General features: G+C 42.3%; 1 long non-coding RNA gene across 1 annotated transcript in view; it reads left to right on the top strand.

The window, feature by feature from the left end:
* LOC103144102 (uncharacterized) overlaps window positions 1–10,371 on the top strand; it is a 32,155-nt gene extending 21,784 nt beyond the window's left edge. The window contains exons 2-4 of the long non-coding RNA XR_001663183.1: window positions 4,604–7,792; window positions 7,921–9,195; window positions 9,586–10,371. This is a non-coding gene — a long non-coding RNA (uncharacterized LOC103144102). The remainder of the gene's footprint in view (window positions 1–4,603; window positions 7,793–7,920; window positions 9,196–9,585) is intronic.
* The last annotated feature ends 282 nt before the right edge of the window (window positions 10,372–10,653 follow it).

Here is a 10,653-nt window from a genome sequence, read left to right as displayed (position 1 = left end):
ATAAGAGTGATACAACAAAACTACTTTAGTCCTTTTTACTACAAAAGCTAATTCTACTTTTATAGCAACAATTCATAGAATTAGGTGAGACTTTCCAAACAATACAACCACAGTCAATAAAACAAGATAAAACACTGTTATATTATTTGAAACTTTTTATTCTGCTTGGGTTCCTGTACATTTTCTCTCCTTGTCTCCTTCTATGAGATTGTCATATAAAGGTAGTCATAAGGAAATACACCTTTGATACACCAAGATGGCAGCAAAGTACTTTTAATACCATCCTTGGTATGTGTAAAATTTGCATTAACAGGAAACCTGTAGCTCTTTTCCAGAAGCACTTCTGCACTCTACACCGTTTGGTTGGTTTTCCATTACAGTTGTCATCATGCTACTTTTTGGCCACAGAGTCTAAAAAGTAGCATGATGGAATCTGTACATGACACTAACACAATACAACACAACAATGGAGGACAGGGAAACTATAGAATATCTGCTCAGTCTGTCACAACCCCAAATATGCTCAGTCACCGTTGTGAGTTTCCAGAAATGAAGGGTTATTGTAAGGTAGTCACTCTTGTGTCACAACTGGTGAGTCTGCTGCCCAACTACACTAAGTAGGTGCTAGTGGGAAAGAGCCAATGTGGAAGCGGTAAGGTGCAGTTCTCTGGGGCTAAATGAATACAGATGTAATATTAACACATTGTAACATGATACAATGTCTCTGGCTCTCTTTGTTTAGGTCCAGGAGACCCAGAGTAAGCAGGTCTCTGTTGGCCTGAGGAGTCCACATGGTTTAAACTTGGCAAGTAGTTAGGAAATGTTTTTTGTCAAAGACCATTTAGTGCTTTAAACACCAATACCTGCATTTTTAAATCTACCCTTTTACAGGAATCAATGCAGTGATTTAGGAACGGGTGTTGTATCATCCATTGTATGGTGTTGGTAAGGACTCTGGCAGCAGCATTTGGATGAGCTAAAGATGCTTAACTGTTTTTACACAGATATGTAAAGACAGCCGTCTTGTAATCGGACCTAAACCTAAATTTCCTTGCTGGACTGCAGGAGGTGTTATATACAGTCTGGACAGGTTACCAGTCCATCACACAGCAATTTGGAGACACAGAAGACAAACAACCATTCACAGACCTAAGAGCAATTTGGAGAAACCAGCTAACCTAGCAGTCATCAGGTAACTGCATACGTAGTCATTTTTCAGGACTGAGAGGACGCCTGAGTAACTGAAGAGAATCCGGACATTGGCTGGGAGACCCTGTAAACTTAATGGTGAACGATAAAAGCATGTGCTGTTTATTCCGTGCTTTGTTTGGTCAGTACAATCCTTTATCTTTGCAATGTTTTAAGAATGTCATAATATGATTTCCCAGCAGTTTTTTTTTGTGGATATTAAAATTAGGTCTGTGTTCAAAACAACACAGAGGTTTCTTGCATGCTCTTTGGTCCCAGACGGTCAAATCTATCCTTATATTTAGTGAGACCAAAAAGTAGTGGACAGAAGTCATGTGGAAAGTTGTGTGTCATCAACAAACATATCAAAAAGAGGCATCATATGATGTTCAAATAAGACATTTACATTCACTGGATAAAAAGACACATCTACTTTTTTTTCTCATTCTGAAGTATGTCTTAAAATAAGTTTGACTTTGTTCATTTAACATCTTAAAACTGGGCGTCTGTCTCTTTAAAAACTCCTGCTGAAACTCTGCCTTCAGGAAGTAATCACAACATGACTCCTCTATTAATCCTTTAGCAACTTTTTTTAACCTTTATTACATTGAGAAGTAGCTCCCATAATGAGTTCAGCAAACTCTCAGTTCCACCATTTATTTGCCAATTACTGTCAGCTAGTCTGAAGGAGCTGAGTGCGGGAGGCGTGGGGAGGGCTGCTTCTGTGAGGGGGAAACTCAGAAACTGTAGCTCCAAGGTCCGTAAGGCGGTACTAGATCCACCCAAGATGTTTTGCACTGCTGAATGGTTGCCATGGAGATTAACTGATTTCTCAGGTATGTTTTTGATGAGGGAAAAACATATCATGATGTAAAGCTCAAAAAAGTTGATTTTACATAATACTGCCCTTTTAAAAATATAATCGGTGAGCTTATTCTGAATAATATATGAAATTTCCTTTGAACTCGATTATAATTCATGGCCAGGGTTACTGCTTTTGAGGTGACTGAACCAATGAGATGACATGGACACGTTGGCACACCGCTCTCTCAGAATGAATAAAACTTTTATCAGATTACACAATAAACTCATGACTGATCCGTTGTTTTCCTTCAGCCAGTGTCCCCCCACACCCGACCGTATGCTGAACCACGCCACAGTTCCTCCAAGCGTCGGGCACGCGGCTGTCTGTTCTCCCCGCTGCACTTGCGGACGCTCGTGGGCCGCAGTCGCCTCCCTCTTCCTCTCTGGTTAACGTTGAGTCATCCACTTTCAGCCGCTTAATAATTCAGAGGCTCCATAAACTGTGTTTTCACCTGTGTCATCTTATGCATCGTTCTGTAAAAGCACCCCCGGAAACGACAATCCGGCAAAACAAGAAATGGCCGAGGGTTGGGTGGGGGTGGAGGAGATGTTGAAGGATGTGAGATAGGGATATGTGGGAGACAAGAAGGATAGAGAGTGGAGAGAGACAGAAAAGGAGAGAGAGAAAGAGAGAAAGAGAGAGAGGTGTCTGAGCTCTGTTGTAAAACCTCTGCAGGGCCTTGTAAGCTGTCAGACAAGCTGAGGGTATTAAAGCCATAGAACTGGGAGAGATACACACACACTTTTGGGGACATGCGCGCACACACACACACTCAGATGCGGATCATTGTGAGGAAAGAAAATGTTACTCCTGATACCACCATGACTGACTCACTGCTGTGTTTTATGGCTTTCTATTCCTATGTGATTTTCTCTGGCGTGTCACATAGGGTCTAAAGCCATTGGGTACAGAGTGGGAGATCTGCAGATGGGGATTAGATGGATGTATGGGATGGCAGAGCAGGGATAAAAAGAAGAACCCTCCCACCCCCCCGAGATTCGGTGGTATGTAGGTACACATACACACACACACAAGCACACACAGCTACGTACTGTGTAGCCGGGGGCGGTTTTGCCTTTCCTTGTAGGCAGCTTGGAGCGAGGTTCAGCTAATTGCCCCCACATGAGCCGAGCCAAAGACGGCATCAATCCCTAAAGTCACACACAAATAAACACGCGGGCTTGAATGCAGAAATTTTATGTTCAGTCTGCGCCTGTGTCACGCACACCCTCTCTCCCCCCTCCCTCGCTCCCACTTGCATCCCACCTACATACACACATGCAACACACGCATTGTGCGCTTGCTAGTGAGGCTTGCCGCCGCCGCCGCTGCTGCTGACTCAGGTTCGTATTTAATGAAGCTCTCGGTTTCACCTCGCCTCTCCTAATCTCACTGCTCATTTGTGATTGGCTGCGAGCACGCTGGCGAAAACTGTTAACGTTGGGAGTTTAGTGAGCCTTAAGACTACTTTGGTGGTGAACGGGGAAAAGAGAATGCCCGGGATGGAGAACCAGTGGGAGAAAGTTCTTTGGCTGCAGATGTGGGAAGTTGGAGGGGAAAAATGTGCGAAGAAGCATATTGGAGAAAAACTTTTTCTACTTGCCGAGTGCCTGGGCTCCATGTGCTGCCAGACTTTACTGCAGTCAATGCATGTGTGCGTGAGTGTGTGCGTGAGTGTGTGCGTGTGTGTGTGTGCCGACTCACTTATTGATGGAACCTACACAAGTTTACCTACATAATTTCTGACACTGACTGTCCATATGCATTGAAGACACACACATTACCATGAAAAGTACACTCCTACGTATTTTCATTACAAATGTGCACAAAACATTTTTGATATTCTACAATATTGAAATTGTGTTGCGTTGTTTTACCTGATTAGTATAAAAATACATCCAGGACACGAGTCCATGTCAGGTTCATGAGGTGATGTCAGATTTTAGCAATATCTTAGAAAAATTAAGAGTGACATGAACCAGTTTCTTTTTTTTTTAATTATCATGTAATCAGAATATTCCACTCCGAGTAGACGAGCTCATCTACTGTCAAAGGAACATTGAAGGTGCTCCCTTTGTGTTTTCACAAACAGACTAAATGTTTCTTCAATTTAACTGTTGAAACTATTCTCTGTTGACTTTGGTTTTGTTGGGCTCAGCTTTATTTTGGGGTTTTGTATATTTATATTCTGCTCCCTGTGTGTGTTCTGTCAGGCATTTCTCCCGTTTTCTCAGTTCAACTTCAGTTCCTTGCCTTCCCTCACAATTGCACCAAGGGAGTAATCAACTCCCCAGCTGTAGTATCTCTCGCTTTGTTAGCCCTTTGTCAGATCATCCTGTTATTCACAGCAGCCTGCTTTATTGTGTTGCTCTCATAGTTATTATGTTGAATCTTCCTTAACTTTAGTTTTTGTAAGTTTTTGAATGTTCATTTTTGTTTGTTTCGTAGATAGTCACAGACATCTGGGTGAAAAGTCTTCATAGTTTTTGTCAGATCCAGTTAACCAAGAACGGTCTGATAAATGCGTAACTCACCTGTTTTCCTGTGCAGGTCCTTGTGGATGCGACACGTCAGGTAGACCATGCCCTTCACCTGTGCCTGCTTCTGTGGTCTGAATGGCTTCTGCCGCAGACGAAAGAAGAAAAAACGGGACCAAGCATCAGAAGAGGAGGTTGACGAGGACGGGCATCACCGGGATGAGGAAACGGTGGTGTGACTGCAGCGCTGTTGGCTGAACTCTCTCCATCTTTAAAACACTGTAACATAAGACCAAGGTTACAAGTCTCTGCATATCAGGTGTCTGGGAATATTCCCATAAAGGAAGTGAAGGGATTTCAGGTTTCAAATACATATTTTTATTCAGGTGTTTCATGGAAAAGATTTCGTGTTCTACTTCTTTTTCTATGCTCACAAACCAAAAGGCCATCCAAATTTGTCCTCATGATAAGACTGATGAAAATGAAAGCCTCTGAACTCTTTGCTCATCCTCCATTCCCCAAACCTGCTATGCTCTAATTTTCCCTGGGCAGCTGACTGAGAACTTTGCTTTTGCTGATAATATTCAAAAGATAAAAAAGAAAAAAAAAAGGTCTGATTCATTTCTTGCCAGAGTGCGAAGAGACTAAGGTCTCTCAAAATCCATTATTCTGTTCAGGCACACCTCTCCTCGACGCCCCGGCTTTCTCTTCTCTACCCAATTGCGCCTCCTCTGCGGCGGCTGGATTGGAACCGAAGCTCCGTGGAGTTCTGCACCTACTCACCTGCTTACTTACGTCAGATCGACTTAGCGAAAACTTCAGCCGAGTAAGAAAGTGTAGAGCAATTTCCAGAGTCGCCCGCTGAGGGGCCTCGAGCCCATCTCGGATTTTCACGCTGAGCTGACCCCGATCTAAAGCCAAAGCAGCTGTCCAATCAGTGGCTTAGCTGGAGTGTGAAGAAGGGAGTCAAGGGTCAGAATGAGAAACCGGGGTTTAGGGAACATCACTCCCCTGGTGCTGCGGCTTCTCTAATATCCGGATGAGTAATTACCGAGAGGAACACCCACAAATGCAGATGCTTCAATTAATGTCTGTCCTTGTGGGAGTCGAGTCTCTCCCCGTAAATGCCACCACAATGCACTTCCAGCTGTCACCTGTTAGAGGGCACAGCAACGCAAGCATGCTAGGGTGCTCATGTTTCTTCTTGGCTGCCAGAATGGTGCTTTCAAAGTAGAAACAAGTGGTTGACATATCTTCTGCCGCCATGCCGCAGGCTTTCCCGGGCGCATCCGGACGCCCAAAGACAAAAGGCCAGCGCACTGGTCTCATTAGCATGCGTGATTATGCATTGCACGTCCAGTCAGGCGGTGGAGATGTAATTAACCTTTTCCAGCAGGAAACAGATGCCTGGATGTCACACACACAAACACACACACACATAAACACACGCATACACACACATCTGCTGTCAGGGAAACAAAGCCGACGTCACGGTGTCACGGAAACAAAGCCCCGAATGCGCCGCCTGGCACTTTCTGATAATCCCCTCACGCATATTTACATTCATGGCTTAGAATACGCCTCGGTGACACCGCCTCCACCCTCCTACCCCCTTCACCTCTTTCCTCAGTTGGCACCCACCAACCCAAGTCACACCTTTTCTGTTCTTTTCACCTCAACCGCCCCCCTAGCAGTCTCATCCCTGGTATCTTCCTCTTTTTCATCATCTCTCCTTAAACTTTCTCCTTGGTCGAATTCATCCATTTATTATCAGTGGATGGTACATGGCCCTGCATGGCAGCTCCCGTAGATTAGCCCCCACTCTTGCTTTCCCATATCAGGGATTTCTTCAGGCAGGTAAGAAAGTGAAGAAAGACGCTGCTTTACGACAGATTAATGGACGGAGCTGATTGCGCCTGTTGGTGTGGCTTTGCGCCTGAGCTGAATCGACTGTTTACTCGTTCTCCCGCCACTACGAGCGGCGAAATGAAACAAAGCGAAAGCCATTTCACAGTGTAGAGCACCTATTATGATTGAGTGTGTTACGGCGCGGCCCTAATGAGAAAGAGAAAACGAGAGGAGGAGCAGAAGGAGGAGAGGAAGAGACAGTAATGAAAGCGAGTTGGATAGAGGAGGGAGGAGGCTAACGCTAGACAGAGCAGTCATGCTAATTGGCTACAGTGGATAACTTTCTTCAGCGAAAACGAAGGTGTGTGGTTAAAAGAACGGCCTTATCTGTCAGAGCGTTAAATGCTCTCATTTAACGCTCCCTCCATTTCACCTCTTTTAATGAGAGGAATATTCACCGCGGTACTGACAAAGAACTCTGAGTTGACGGCAATTTATTGCTGAGGTACGCCGCGCTCCGAGACGGGGCTGAGGCAAGGCGCTCTCGTTGCCCCAGCCTCCTGCTATGGATCATGACAATTTTCAGGGATTGTAACTCAAGGACAAACAGCTAAAAATAGAAGGGTGGTGCACGACTCCTGCGGTAGCGGCGAAGGGAGGAGGTGAGTAACCGGAGTGATGGGGGAAGTGGGACCGCGAAAACAGGTCCTGTCGCATTAGATTTGGGTCAGAGGCGAGGGAAAAGCTGGCGAAGCGGAGAGCGTTCCAGACGGCTGGGAGATTCATCACCCGCCGCTCTGTGCTCCTCTCCTCTTTTAACACCTCGCCTTTCTCCTGCACACACCTGCACAGTCAGCGGCGGAGGGCTGGGACGCCAAGCGAGTCACACGGAATAGACGGGGAAGGCATTGCAAAACATTTGAAAGAACAGCAATAAAAAGATACAAGGATTAGTACCAGGTTAGACAAGGAGGATAGAAAGGTTAGTGTGTTGTAAGGTGCACCTTGCTTGGATCATACCATTTAATTTATGGCCTCCTGTTCAAGGCCCTCTTGTTGCATTATTCACATGATCCAAGGAGGCAAAACTTACTCTAGAACTGCATCTGAGGTCCTGGAAAAAGTACAAAAAACCCACCAAGTTAAAAAACAAAAACAAAATTCCATCTATGCGGAGCAGACACAATGTGTCATCAAAGTTTATTATGTAAATAGAACCAGTACAGCAAAAGAAAAACTCTAGTTGTCCACTACATTGGAAATGGCTTGGAAGCGGGGCACAATGATGGACTGTTTGGGGTTCCATAATGGCAGAGCGGCATTTGACCGGCTCAGTTGGAGGCAGATCGTCTACAGATGGCAATTGGGAGATATTTGGTGGGAAAAAAAAGCTGAAAACATGAATCCAATCCAGGTCCCAACATTTAGTAATCTGTGGAAAAACTCAAGAATTTGTTGGAACCCTATGTTAAGCAAAACATAGTCCCCCATGTGGTTGGGGAGTGTATGGCAAAAAGGAACTTTTTGTGGTTTTGCCCACAGGTTCCATAACCTGTTGAACTTGGTGGGTTTTACTCACTGGTGTGTGACACTGGTCAGGTATGAGTGCTAATTAGGCTCCAACCCCATAAAATGGGTTTCCTGCCCATGCGGTTTTAATGTATAATTCTGGACAGATAGTTGGTCTCAACTAGAAACAAGATGCACACAATTTTTTGGATCCCATTTTTAACTTATGAGTTGAAAAAGTTCAACCAAATTGTGTATCTTTTACTTTAATAACTTGCTTTTCATCTACAATGCCTCACAAAATGAGATCAAAATCTGTTAATGATAGTGCCTGAGCTGATAGGAATCAAATTGCTTAAATGGATAATTCAGAACCTGTAATGGTCAACAAACACCATTCCTTTACCTACAGGAGCTAACTCTCTTAGCATTTTCATATTTCTATCTGTTTTTTTTTCTAAGGCTAATGTTTAGGAAAACCTCAACCAAATATTGTGACTATTCCTTTAATAAAACACTTATCTAAATTACCAGACTTCAATGCAAAACTGAGATGGTTAGATTGCCTTATTGACTAAAACCAATTGTTTAAATGGATTATGTTTTCTTTTTAACTGAGGATGTGAGCAGTTTATATGGTAAAGAATATTTTCTTAACTTCCTGTTTTAGAAATGGACTGTTTTTCTGAGGATTAAAACAAATAAAATAATGACATGCCAAGACCAAAGCAAGTGGCTGCGTTTCATGTAAACACTCCTTATAAACCGCCAATATCCTATCATATTAGCCAGTAATGTACCTTTACGCCTTGGTCATTTAAACAAAGACTGTAGTTATGAATGGGCCACTGCGGTGTCCCTCCAACAGGAAACATATCAGGTGCATTTGACAAGAGATGCTAGCTGTGTTTCCATGACAAATGACAAATGTGTGCAAAACTTTTCCCATAATTCTACACAGCAAATTCAAAAGTGTTAAATGTTTTGGTGTTAGTAGACTTTGTGCAAAAGCAGAGTTAATTTTACTCTAATAGAGTCACATTCTGTTTCTGTAACTCTGGGGTGTAAATTATTAGTAGTTAAAATCCAGTGTTAAAACAAACTGTTTCGTATCAAATTTAGAGGTGTTAAAATAGAATTAATAACTCTTGACTTCTTAACTCTGAACTCCTACAGCGGCTCTAACACTGAAGGAGTTAATTCACTGCCTCCGCCTCAGAATCAGATTCCCACCGAAGCGAAGCGACAGAAGCCAAATCATTTCAGGACTATTTACTTTCCACCTGTCTGAGTTTTTTACTGCGCTTGGTAAGTTATTTTTTTATCAGATGGCTTATAACTATTATTTTGAGTTGAGCTCAACCTGTATGATAGATGTCATGTTCGCCACACGGCTCGGTGTTAGTTAGCATATTTAGCTTAGCATGCTGAATGTTAGCAGAGTATAAGTGTTGAAAAAGATCGAGCCGGTGAAGATTCAATCAAATTCTTGGCTAAATTGAACATATAAGTAATAATCTGGAGTATGTTTTTTCATGATGTTGAACGTTTACATGAATATTGGTCAGATTTATCAACCTTTCTGATCAATTTCTTTTTTCCTTTGAAAAACTGTTGAAAGCATTATCCCCGCCCTTGTGTCTTATATACGTTTTACAGCATGTTTTAATCCTTTTATTGCCTTTATATATATATTAGAACCAGTCTGGTTGAGGATGAATCTCCAGTCTCAGCCTAACCTCCCTCTCCTGATCCCTCCAAGGATTCTTCGAAGATTCAAGTTCCAAAAATGATTATGGAAGTGTTAATATCTTTGAAACCCTACATTTCCATAATTGAGGCTTGTTGTTAAGAGTTGTAGTAAAAATGTATTCATTCGTTCCAATCCTCATTGTTATGTTTTTTGTTTGTTATGATCCAGAGTCCGACACTGGCTGTCCCACTCAGACTGAAGACTGTCTAATGCAGTAGAGGAGCATGTTGGTGTCTCCGGCCAAACGTCACGAACAGCCCAACAACCTGAAGACAATCTGTTAGTGAGTGGACATGTGTGGGGGAGTGCAGAGAGGAACTGTCTCTTACCAACAGAAACATAAACCGGGTAAAAAATGATGGATCTGATTATCAGGTTGTTCTGTTATGTACTGAAATATCCAATAATCTTCCTGTTAAAAGAAAATGTTAAAAGAAAGGTTGTTCTGTTATGTACTGAAATATCCAGTAATCTCCCTGTTAAAAGAAAATGTACTCTATCATATTACTTGAACTGCTTGCTTTACTTTCTCCACCTTGTACTTTGAACAATTTCATGCATATTGTATTGAAGAAAAATTTATGAAGCATACTGCATTTTGTATTGCACAGCTGATATGTTAGACCTTTTAATAAGCGATATGTGAATGAAAGCAACATGTGAAACATGCACATTATTCCACGTAATATGTTTTGTAATTATGGTGCACGTTTTGAAATAAATGCATTTGAGAAAATCACTGCCTCTTTATTAAATGTTTATTTTTCAAAGAATTTTTAAAAGTTCAAAACGATAAAACACCTATTTAATATTAATTACAAATAACTCTTAAGAAGTTAAAGAAATACTCTGTGAGAGTTAATATTAAGATCTAACACTGAATTAGTGTTAGTAAGTGTTAAATGATTAACTCTAGCAGATTTGATACTTGACACTTTATAAGAGTTAAGGTACCAACTCTCCAAAAAGAGTTAAATTAACACTTTCTGGTGTGGACCCATATAGACACTTTT

This window comes from Poecilia formosa, unplaced genomic scaffold (assembly GCF_000485575.1).
Source record: "Poecilia formosa unplaced genomic scaffold, Poecilia_formosa-5.1.2 Scaffold121, whole genome shotgun sequence".
Taxonomy (NCBI): domain Eukaryota; kingdom Metazoa; phylum Chordata; class Actinopteri; order Cyprinodontiformes; family Poeciliidae; genus Poecilia; species Poecilia formosa.
The sequence above is the reverse complement of the archived record's forward strand: the minus strand, read 5'-3'. Positions and strand labels throughout refer to the sequence as shown.